Genomic DNA, 12,838 nt, shown 5'->3' on the forward strand with positions numbered 1-12,838 from the left:
AAAATATTTTATTTCCCTTCCTGAAAAAAAAAAAAAAAAAAAAAAAAAAATCAGTAAGAAACTTCTAATTATTCTGTTCATCCCAGTGCCTGGAATGAAAAAGGCAAAAAGAGATTACAGGGAAATGAGAAAAAATTTAAAGAATGGGAAGAACAAGGAATGCAAACTGGATGCAGGAGCAGCAAAGTCTTTTGAGATCAACTGAAAAGGATACTGAGAGGGGAGGTTAAAAAAAATAAAAGGGTAAAAAGAGTTAAAATATGGAAATGTAACACGTCATAGGAGGTCTTAACTCCTCATCTTGACTTAAAAACACCAATGTATTTTGACTAATAAATGCTGAATAGATTGTATAACACAACATGAAATACTGTGTTTTTTTAAGAGTAAAAAAAATGAAGTTAGAAGCAGACAGAAGAAAACACAAATGAGAGTCTGAGGAACGTTACGCAAAGTATGAGTTGATAAATAAAAATCTCTCCACAGACTTCATCAAAGATGATAAGCCCACAGTATAGTGTAGTCTCTTTAAACTCAGAACTAGAAACTGACAAACTAAACAACTAAAATCGTATTAAATGGTAATTGATGCAATTATTTGTCACAGTCTGATCTGGCAGACATTTTCCTGTTTAAAGTTCAAGATGTTTCATAGTGGATAAATGAATTCAAATAACTACATACATGAACATGAATCAGAATGCAGAGTAAGGAGGTTCTTAAAACTACACAGCCACTGTTTGTCAAGGTCCTCTAGCAACAATGCCTTGTTTTCCATTTGCTTGATTGCATGATTTGCATAAGATCAAATGTAGGGAATTGTGGACATGAAAAACAGATCACTCTCAGACATTAGAAATAGATCCACAAGCATTATCTAGAATTTTGTTACAAGAAAATGCACTGCAGTGAATGGAAACCTCAGTGATTAATGTCAAACAAACTATAATTTACAGTATAGTATGTGAATTATATGTTATTTTACAATTGATTTCATGCTGCTGCTGGAAAAATTTCATTGATCTCAATCTACAAAATGAATCCAATAAGCAGAGAATTATTTTCTTTTTTAACTCACAGCAAAAACTAATTTGTGCTTTTTTTTTTTCCTTTACACTAGGAAACTAAAGAGCTATTATTTTGTTTGATCATGCCTTCTTTGTTCCTCAATTTCAGCCCCCTCTTTTAGTTTCAAATAACATGATATACTTCTTACTGCAATTCTCCAGTAACTATTCTCACAAATCACTGATTTCTTATCAAAACAAAGCTAAAATTAAAAATTACATAGGTTCACTAGGAAAAGCCTAAATTCAGAATTTTATCTTCTATTCATTTCTGGACTTAGAAAGGCAAAGAAAACCAAAAAACATCAAAAACAAAATAAGAAATCTGAAATAGAAATATGCACATGTTCATCCCTTTTAAGATTTCAACTTACTTTACAATTCCCACCCCCACCTTTTTGCAGGGAGTCGGAGGGGGAAAACAATGCAAGGAGGGGAGGTACCAACCTGCCTTCTCACCTCTTTGACCTCAGAGGCAATATGAACAACTAAATGCTTTTCCAACTCATATGTCAGGAAGAGAATTGCTAACTATACTTGGTATCATTAAAATTGACATTTGCATACCACTATATTTATTATGTACGTAGTATGCATGGAACTCCCTACACTATCTAAGGCAGCTATCTACCTATTGTGTTTGGTGTATTTCCAGTTTCTAATAACCACCAACACAAGGTATCATGGTATGACCAATGCATAAGACAGAAAGAATAAGGAACAATCCCGTTTGAATGGTGAATAAGAACACTTTTTGCTTTGATCAAACATAATGGGCAGTCATGGAAAAATAACACACAACAGCACAATGCTTCTTTTAGCAGAGAATTTGAGGGATTTTGCTGAGATTAAGAAAAAAGTAGATTAAAAAACACAGAAAACGGAGATTTAAGAACTTTACTCAAAATATGAACTTCACAGTCAGTGTTAGAATCCATCATGATTCAAAAGTAATAGTATTATTGTCTACAATGTTTTAAGTTGTCTGCACTCTGCAGTATTCTGTGCTCAAGTTTAAAGTAAAAGAATCACACACCCTTTTCTTTCTGCTCTTCCTCTATTTCCTCTTTTTCACCTCTTTTTTCACACCCTCCCTCTCTCCCCCTGCCCCAATTTCAGGCAGCTATTGTAAGGACTAGAAATGACAACGTACTGCTGTGGTGAGTGCTCAGTTGAAAAGTGACTTGTGTAAGGAACCCCACATAGTTTCTCTCAGGAAAATAATTGAGAGAATAGCTTTCCCATTGCTATATTCATAGGAAAATAATACGACAGCACCATGGCATGGGATTGTTAGCAGCACAGCAAAGCAAACCTGCTGAGAGAGTGTGAAGGTGAAAAACTTCCAAGGAATTCCCAATCACCATGTTTTTATGTAGACAGACTGTATGCCTTCTTTAGCTAATCACTCACATCCTTAATATGTTCTCTGCCCTCCTTCCTCATAGTTTGTTAAACTAACTCACAGTTACTAAATATTTAATTAGATGGTAAACTCTTTGGCACCATAAATCCACATCATCAAGTTACAGTGATGCTCCCATTTGAGTTTTATACACTACAATTAAAAGAAGAAAAAAAAGGATCATAGAGGAGATGCCAAGATGGTATTACCAGGTTTGCTTCACTGGATATCATTAATGGTTCTTGCCCTTCCACCATTTTCTGACTGCAATCAACACTTACATATAACTTTCAGTACACTATATTCGTTTCCTGTTTCTATAAAATAACACTCACTTAATTACATTGACTCTTTAAGAATCATCATTCATGTACAATCTCCTCCGGGAAGGTTTAATACTAGCGCTGCACCTTTTAACCAGATGTCCTGTAAACCTCATGCTGTACTCAAAACTCCCACAAAAACAGGTCATCACAAATGACACTGCTTGAATAGTAGGGCAACTCAATCAACCCCAAGGTAACAATGTGCATATGTATCTAGCTAAAGAGCCTAGGAATGAATAGAGTTGTACATGTGGAAGTAAGCCATTAATTGAAGAAAAGAATATATTTTCCAAAGCAGTAGCAAATTTTGCTGGACAATAACCATTAATGAAGACTGTTCCAGAATTAGAATTACAAAAACTTTGTGAACCCACTAGGACAAGAAATAGACGAAGAGAACACATAGTCACAACTGATTATTTTCAGGAAGAAAACCGTAAGTTGTTGTTCTGTTCTCTAAGCAGCAAAGATTTTGACATAATGGTATATAATGTCTTCTAGCCGACCAGTAATGCTGATGTACTGTAGAAGCTATTTGCTCAGCAATAAATATTGCTTGTTTTCTAAATTACTCATAGAGGATAAATTCTTATTTCAGCTGAGGTTTAAATGCAACAGAAAAGTTCAGAGCACTGTGCAAAAACAGATGTCATGCAAGAGCACCAAAAATAAGACTGTCATGCGTTGGTGTGTATAATATTCAAGAAGAAATACTTTTCAGCACACATGTATAACAAGGATCTTTATCATTCCAGTTTGCAATGATTTCAAAGAAGTAATGTAGCAACTACATGCACAATGAAAAGCCACAGTCTCAGTTTAGGAAAAGTACCGCTTTTCCAAAATACTCAGATGTTTTGAACTATGTTTTAATAGCAAAGATTTAAAAGCCTTTTTTTTTTCTTTTCACAATGTTCACTAACAATGTATCTTGGTTATACTCTTATTACTCCTTATTACTGTAAGAAAAAGCTTTCTACCATTTATCAGCCCAAACTCTTCCAATTATTTGAGCCTAAACTCATTCCTCATATACTAGCTTTCATCTTGCTCCACTCACAAGTTGACATTAGCTTCTACTCCTGACCATTTTCTTTATCTTCTCCTTTATTTCTTGCACAAATTTTTATTCTTAATCTTATCCTCTGCAATATATACTCTTTTTTGTTAAACGCACATTATTTTTCTTCTGCAAAAGCTGAACTACAAGTGTTCCAGTCTTTCATTTCTAAAGCCAGATCCCCCAAGATATCTACTAGATGTACACAGGTTGCTCTGAAAGTAATATCACCTATTCATTTCCATGGAAACTACAAAAGATACAAAGAACACATTAAGACTATTTGATAGATTTCAGCTACAAACCACCACTTCTCAACATAGCCACCACCATCAGCTATGCGTTTTTGCCAACAACGAACAAGAGCCCAAGAGCCCACATACCACACCCCTAAAAATCACTATGGCCATCTAGAACATGAATTGTCTTTCATACCGCTGTCACCACTGCTGAAACACATCACCTACTGCCTCACTCTGCTCACATCCACCGTTTGGTTTCCATAACATACAGTAAGCATCAGTGAATGTCAGTGGGCGCTATTTTTCTACATGGGAGAATTCAGTGACACACCTTTGCTTCATATGAGCTTCCATGTCACACATTCTTTCCGAGTGTCCATCTGCTGCCACCTGTCACACAGCAACAAAATATAATGGAATATTGGTGGGAAGATTTAATCTCTGCTGTCATACCACCTGCTGTCTCTGATGCTGGACCAACATAATAAAAAGGGAAGGCTCTACTTTGAGTTTGTTCTCATACTCCAATTAGGACACATTAGCTTGAAATACCAAAGAAGCTCAGCTGAAGAAAACTCAACTCATATGAGGTGCCACAGACCACACTGCTTAGAAAAAGTGGTAGCAAAGCATCAGACAAGTATATTTAAACTTATTTTTCAATCCTCCACCTCCAATTAATCTACCTACGTGAGTACAGTCATCACTGTGGGAGATGCTTCAGGCCTTTTATAATCTTTGTGACCCTCCTCTAGACTCCTTCTAGGATATCTCTGTATTTTTTGAACTAGGGAGCCCAGAACTGGAAACAGTATTCTAAATATGGCCTCATCAGGGCAGAGTAAAGGGGAGGATCACCTCTCTGCTGGCCATGCTCTTTTTAATGCACACCATTGGTCTTCATGGCCACAAGGGCAGACTGCTAGCTCATGGCCAACTGGCTGCCCTCAACACTCAGACCCAGCAAATGAGAAAAAGGGAAAAAAATATATTTTTTAATATGTTACCACTATATTAACTTCAATTTTATGTTCTCAACTGGAAAATAAATTTCTGCTAGACAAGTATATTCCAAATCTGAATATCATATACGTGTTGCTATAAAACTGGAACAAATTTGGATTCTTATCATTATGACCAAGAAACTACTGGCTCTAACAGAAGTACACCCTGTACATCCAAGTAATTTCAGTCTTGCTGCAGTAAGAAAACCAAAATTCAGATTCACCTTAGATTTGGTTCTCAGTTGATAGTACCAGGTTAAGAAAAGTGCCTGACTGCCACTTTTACAGCCCTCTGAAAAAAACACATCTGAATGTGCAGCTGTAGTAACAGAATCTAGTGAGATGTTAAGTTCTATAAGAATATATGTTAAGTAATACAGCAACTGTTACCAACCGTTTTCTATAAATCAATAGTGTAGTCTTATCTGAAATAGCATATATTACAGAATGCAGAAATAAAGGCTGTCTGGAAAACAGCAGTGAGAAATCACAAGCATACAAATACTCTCTTAGGGAGGCAGACTTAAAAAAAAAAAAAAACACACAAAAATGAGAAAAGGAAACTTAAATACCACACAGGCATATAAATGCTACATAGAAAAGTAACTGGGTTCCTGTGTTCCCATGAATTCCATTTGAACAATATAGAAAAAAAAAAAAAAAAAAAAAAAAAAAAAGACGACATCCAATACATTCAGGAAGTGCAATTTTCAGAAAAAACTCACTACACCAACAATCACAGAACAACTCCTGTTGACAGGAAGATTCAGCTTCATCTTAATAAAACAAATTCCGGAGAAGAAACAGCAAATATCGGCATTATCCTTTTAAGACATTCTTATAAGCACTGCTGTAATTTCCAAACATGGGGAACAGAGCCGTGGAAAGATTTCTATACTTCTCTCTCTGCATCTGAAACGGCTTATAACTCCACAACACTTTTTTGGTGTTGTTTGTTGTTTTCTTGCCTAAGCTAATGAAAAAAGGGAAGGGAAGAAGAAAACTAATGTAAAATAAATAAATAAATAAATAAAACAACCAATTTATTTTTACTAAAAAAAAACCTACTTGTAGGTTTTTATTTATTGAAATTGAATATGTATACTAAATCTCAAATACAATTTTCATATGAAAATTATTGTTTTAGTCAACCAAATATTAACCTTCCCAAAACGTCCATTAAGAAATTTGGGACAGCAGACTCAGACCAGACACTAAAATCTAATTAAGAAAAATATGACAATACCAGGTTAAAATGGTATCATGTAAAGATCTAGATTATAGGTTCATAGATAATAACATCAGTTTAGCAAAATATGCATTTTAAACCTCCATTATGGGTAACTTGTTCCTTCACTTTTTGAAGTACCAATGCAAGATGATTAGAAAATACTTCTCCCCATCCAGACAAGGCATCATGGGATTTAAGCGTTTCAACAGAAGAAATACTAACACCTACTAACACCAGAACAACTCTGTATATATGAATTATGGTGGGGTTTTTTTTGCTTGTTTGTTTGTTTTAATTACTGTAGTACTGGAACAGGGATAGTGGGAGGACTCAGCTTCTGAGTACCACTTCTATTCAGGACAATTTACAGCAAGTTAGATCTGTTGCAAGACCACAAAAGCTTTCGCTGCTTGCAGAATTATCAGCACTGTAAAATACACTGTACTCCTACCTGCTCTCCTCTCCTCTGTTCTTACCATAAAAAATCAGCCCCAGCTTCTGAGTACTCACAGGGGCAACATGTAATTGGGGAAAATTATTTGGATTTGTTTTTACTTTTTTTTTTTTCTTTCTTTTTTTAGGTTCACTTCTTTTATATAGATTTTCAATGCACACATCCAAAAGGGGGGGGGGGAAAATCCCTAAAAAGCCCAAAGTTGTTTTTTTTTTTTTAACTTGACATGTTGGACTACCCAGTCATGTTGGGTATAGTGTCAGCAATGCCATCAGATAACATAACTGCCAAAATCTGATGTGATCCATTAAACTGGGATTATCAGAATAAATCACTTTTGTAGGTAAACAGATCATAGGTGGACCAGTCAGCTACTCTGTATTATGGCATATCTATAGGATGTGCAGATTAAGATATAACATTCAGAGGCTTGTTCTCGTTTGTGAAGTGCTTTTCAACCATAACTCAAGAGTAAGGAGCCACCAAACAGTTATAATGGCATAAACCATCATCAGGGAAAAATACAAATCGATCAGTGCCAGTGATATAAAAGAAAGAGCATGCATTTGTCCCCACTCTCATAAATTCAGTGGTTGTTGCAGGCTTTCTTTCTATCCCACACGTAGTTTATTAATAACAGCCACTATCATAAATAATAATAACGCAGAGTAGTTTATTTCAAGATGAATGCACTTATTATCTATTGGACCTCTCCCTTATTTCTTACATATTGTCTGTATTCCTCCTGTGAAAGGTAGGGGAAAAGTCAGTTTAATTTACTGTTTGAAGTTTATGCCCTTTAATTGGCTAAGAAAGTTGTCTATGTATGCTTCCTGAAATATCTGCATATCTTAACTGGCATGTTAAGCTTGTACAAAGGAGGTATAGAATTTACATTCAACGGCATGTTATAAATAAGTAATAAGAACAGATTAGAGTTATGCATTTACTCCTACTAGTGAGAGAGAGATGCATAATTCACAAGTGGCAAGCCCTTCAGAGACTTTTGTATTTCACCCCAACCCTCTCCCCCTCCAAACTTGTGCGTGTAGTACATTATATAGTTTCCAATCCTACTGCTTCACAAAGGTAGTTCTTTGTTTGTTTTTCCTGTTCCAAGTCTGTTTACATTTTATAAGCACTACCACCTCTTTCACTTGCAAAAAAACCCAACAGTTACTGTAACTTAGTACTCTTTGTTATAAACGTACCTGCTGTATATTACTATACTATGTCAGTGTCATCTTTCCCAGTTCTTCCATACAGTCAAGGGCATGATTGTAAGAGTCAGATGTGAAATGGAAGCAATTTCAGAAGTAAACTGAAATTAACTTCCAGAGTAAACTGAAGTCCTCAATTCACAAAGAGAACACAGAACTTTCCAGCTAGACTATTATTACACTTTGTAGTTACCATGAGTACTATTCTTTCTTTTTGATCTTCTCAAAGAACATCTCAAGACATCATTCATGCCCAATCACGCCCTCAATTTCTCAGCTTAAGCATACGTACCAACGTCTATTCTGACCATAATTTACAGATGCCACACAAAGACCACAGAATTTATAAGAACCAGCTGCTTCCACTACAGCAATTCTACCTCTAAAAAGTCTCTGTTACTTGGTGATAGAGTATAGGAACAAGGAATTACTTTAGTCTAGCTGTGTCCAAGCATTTTGGTTCTCTGGCTGCAACCCTACTGTATAAAACAAAGTACCTCCTAAAGAGACCTCACTAGGGACAGACTCTGGTAAAAGCCTTCTTGCAATGTCTCTAACCATCTGCAATTAAATATACTGAGTTTCCCAGGTGTTTTTTTATTCTTTTTTTCCCCCTCTGTCCAAAAATTTTAAAATATGTTCTAGCTTTAACTGCCATCTTATTCTGACTCTTCCATCTCTGCCATGCAACTTCTTTTTTTGTAGTTAGGCTAAGATGTTTGCCTCACTTTTTCTGGTAACAGTCATTCCTATTTTTTAATTTTATATTTATTTTATTTTTCAATTTCTTCATTGTTCCTCACTCTTTTTTTTTGACAAACATTCTATGTACTTTGCCTGCTAACTTAGGAGAAAAATGTCATTATGCGTGCATTTTAATTTCCATTGCAATTCAATAGTTTGCAATTGATTTCCTACAATGGTATTAAATCCTTACAGCCATTATCTCAACAGCTCAAAACATGGCATTTGAAAAGAAATAACACTTTCACTTTTAAGAAAAGCAACAGGCACCAAAATTATCTAGACATGTAGGAGATCATTCATATCCTTGAATTGATGAAAAAGCTACAATTTCAGCTCAAGAGAATGTTCTTGTAAATTGGATTAAATTATTATTCCTTCATCAGAAAACAGGCAACAATACTCAAATTAAGCATAAACAAACTCCAAGAAGTCAGTATGAAATTTCACTTTCAGAAGGAAGCTATTGACATTCTATAGCAACGTGGGCTACTTTCAAGTGATAATTTCCTTAAATTATTACATTTCTCCTAGAACAGACTGGAGAAGATTTCACCACTTATGTATCCTTTCTATGAACTTCCTCAGTCTAGCCAATCATCCTGGACAGACAAGCAATTCCATAATACGGACCTGGAATCTTCCAGTAAGTCGTATTCTTTAGTCATTTCCAAATACCATTTCCATTGAATAAATCTACCAACAGAGGGGATGCAAATCTAAGCATCCACTGTTTTAACAAGAAGGCATTCAACTGTTGGCAGAATTTCCACACATGCAGACAAACTTCCAAATGAGGGATTTTCATTTCATCATTTTTACAGAACAATTTATTATCAAGTATTAGTTTGCACCACAGAAATATATAGTATATAATTCATAATATCACAATGAAATCTTGATATTGAGATCTTGCATGTCTTTTCTATTAGTAATACATATATTTAAAATATGCTGTGTCTTAGCTGCCTCTGCTATCTATTCAGTACTCGTTCCAAACACTCAGAATTATACTGACTAGAAAATTTTTAAAATCAAAATATTAAAAAAAAAAATCCTCCAATATATTTCTGTAAAATTCTATAAATTCATGCATCCCCTTTGATGGAAACCAGAAATGCTCACAGAAAGAACACAGAAACTTAATTAAATTTGATCACAAATCAATCACAAATTGATTAAATCACAAATTAAAGCTAGAAAATGCTAACAATGTATTTCCAAATACCAAATACAGACAGTATATTATGTATTATCATCAATATAATAATAATTTATTGTCTTACATGTACGGACCTTGAGCAATCTCTCCTTAACAAAATGATTGAACAGAACTACTTTTAAATTAGAAATGCTTATTTTCATGTAGCCATAACTACCCCTAGGAATGCAACAAACAAGCAAACAACATAAATGTGCATCTGTAATATAGGAACTTGGTGTACATAACCTTGAATTGTTACTCTACTCAATTAAAAACAAGAAAAGAAAGAGAAAATAAGAGAAAATTCCCAGCAGCTTTTCAAGTCAAACTAAAACCTATGTAAAATGCTTCAATCATTCATTCAAATAGATTGTCATAAAAATACAATATTTCATGGAAGACTAGTGGAAAGATGATGGAGTTCAGTACAGACTAAAAGGCTATTAAGCTTTATGTAAACAATTTAGGCGATCAGCGTAGAAACCTGTTAGATTTCTAACAGTGACTGAACAGGAGAGGAAGTATTCTAGATTGCCTTTAATGCCTTTTATGGGATGATTTACACCTTAAATATTCTTCTATCTAATTTAGGAGGACAGGAACACAGACTTTGTAGGAAAAACAACAACAACAACAAAAACAACAGGAATCCTCCTGCAAACATTCAAACCATCAACTTCTATTTAAGTCAGACTTATGTCCAACTCCTTTATGGCTTTGTAACACATGCACTTCCATCCTTCACATACAAAAGACAACTTGTGAAGCATGAAAAATACCCAGGAAGGTCTGAACCTACAATAACAGAAGACAACATTAATCAGTGAAGCAACTTTGAGCCATCAGTTGTACAGAAGACGCTCTCGGATTAATTAAAAGAACAAATCTGAAACATGTGCAAAACAAAAAGATTTTCTTCTCATAAAATTTTCTAGCTATAGCTTTCTGGTTTTTCAATAGCCAACTTGTTAAAATTATCTAAGTAATGGATAATTACTGACTACCCTCATGAGCGTGCACTTTCTAGAACCAAGGAAAAGAGGAACCCCTTGCTGGGGATCCTCCAAAAGCATTACTGCAGTGCTACCTGCCTAGACTTTGTCATCATTTCTTAATGTCCCACCAGTGCTACTGAAAAGTTGGGACATAATGGATATAGAGAGAAGAATCTGTGTCTCAGGAATGCTAAAGAAAAAAGCATATTCTGTTCAGACAGAATAATTATTGCAGCTGATAAACTAACAGAGTCTGCAGTAGCTGCATGAAAGAAGGTATTTATCTGAAATACACAATTCCATTGCAGTTCAGGACCACATGGTTCTAAATACGTGAGGAAAAATGCAAGTAGGTTTTCCATGGCATCAAGAAAATCACAGAGAAAAGCTTCATAATATCAAAATGCCCCAATCTTTCCATACCTATCAAATTAAAGGTGAGTTACATGCATATGAATGGATATCAAGAGAGAAGAGTACACTTGGCCTTAGTCCATCTCTGCAAGAGGTATCAGATCTTTATTTACATGAGGTGAGCATTAGCTAAAATTAAGCATAAACCATTTAACAAAGGTGTGAGAAAGATTCTGGCAAAAAAAATTAGGACAGTAGAAATATTTTCTTCATCTATAATCATATGATTTTAAATGGACATAAAACCTCGTACAGATTCTGATGCTTTTCTAAGGTTCTTAACAAAATTGCAATTGAATGAAATCTTCACCTAAACTTAATCTGTCCATGTTTCCATTTTATCAGCAAAATTGAAAACAGAATTCTTCACTACCCTTTAATTAGCTTCAGACAAACCACAATTACCACACATGCATCAGAAAATAAGATACCACAAGAAGTGTTTCAAGCTATGAGCACAACCTGGCCACGAATGCATAATCAAGTTCTTAGAAATCTAAGATCTCTCAGTGTCTAATTGGAAACCATAGTCACTGTGTGACAACTGCTCAGAAAAAGAAATTATACTACGTTATAGAGCCACATATTACCCACTGAATAAGCGGAATGCAGAGAAATAGATTATACCTTTCAGAAAACCCACGGAAAGATGAGTGATATACATAATACTGGGCCAGTTAGCCCAAGAAAGAATCACACAGGCAGTATTAGAGCAAAATAAAAGTGGTGAAACATGAATTTGCTGCTGACTGCAGAAGTGAAGTCTTGGAGAAGACCTGCAAATCAACATGGCAATGCAGAATACATCCAAGATGACAATATGTGTTATAGTATAGTATAGAATAGTAAACTCTTGCGCTTGCTAACAAAAAAAAAAACAACAACAAATGTACTTAATTTTTTAAAAATTGTACTCAACAAACACTTGATTTAAATCTGCCCTTCTCCATATATATATATATCCGTGTCTTCTGATGAGATCTTTAATTCTGTTGATTATGCACCTACGAATGGGAAGAAAAGGATCTAGAAACTAACATATGTCTAATTCTGACAATTAGCTTTGAATCATAGAATCATAGAATTGCTCAGGCTGTAAAAGAACTATAAGATCATCCGGTCCAACCATCCACCAATCACCAATAGTTCTCACTAAACCATGTCCCTCAACACAACGTCCAAACATTCCTTGAACACCTCCAGGTTCGGTGACTCCACCACCTCCCTGGGCAGCCTATTATAGTGCCTGACCATTCTTTCAGAGAAGTAGTATTTCCTAATGTCCAGCCTGAATCTTCCCTGGCACAGCCTGAATCCATTCCTGCTAGTCCTATAACTAGTTAAAAGAGAAGAGGACGATCCCCAGCTCACTATAACCTCCCTTCAGCTAGTTACAGAGAGCAATAAGGTCTCCCTGAGCTTCCTCTTCTCCAGACTGAACAATCCCAGCTCCCTCAGCCGCTCCTCATAAG

The 12,838-nt window shown here is 35.2% G+C and overlaps 1 protein-coding gene across 1 annotated transcript in view; it reads right to left on the reverse strand.

Moving 5' to 3' along the window:
- The window catches only part of USH2A (usherin), a 394,411-nt gene that overhangs the window by 194,958 nt on the left and 186,615 nt on the right, over positions 1-12,838 (reverse strand). The gene's annotated exons all lie outside the window — the stretch shown is intronic.

This window comes from Lagopus leucura, unplaced genomic scaffold (assembly GCF_019238085.1).
Source record: "Lagopus leucura isolate 7727_CA_CO unplaced genomic scaffold, USGS_WTPT01 Super-Scaffold_73, whole genome shotgun sequence".
NCBI classification, from domain to species: domain Eukaryota; kingdom Metazoa; phylum Chordata; class Aves; order Galliformes; family Phasianidae; genus Lagopus; species Lagopus leucura.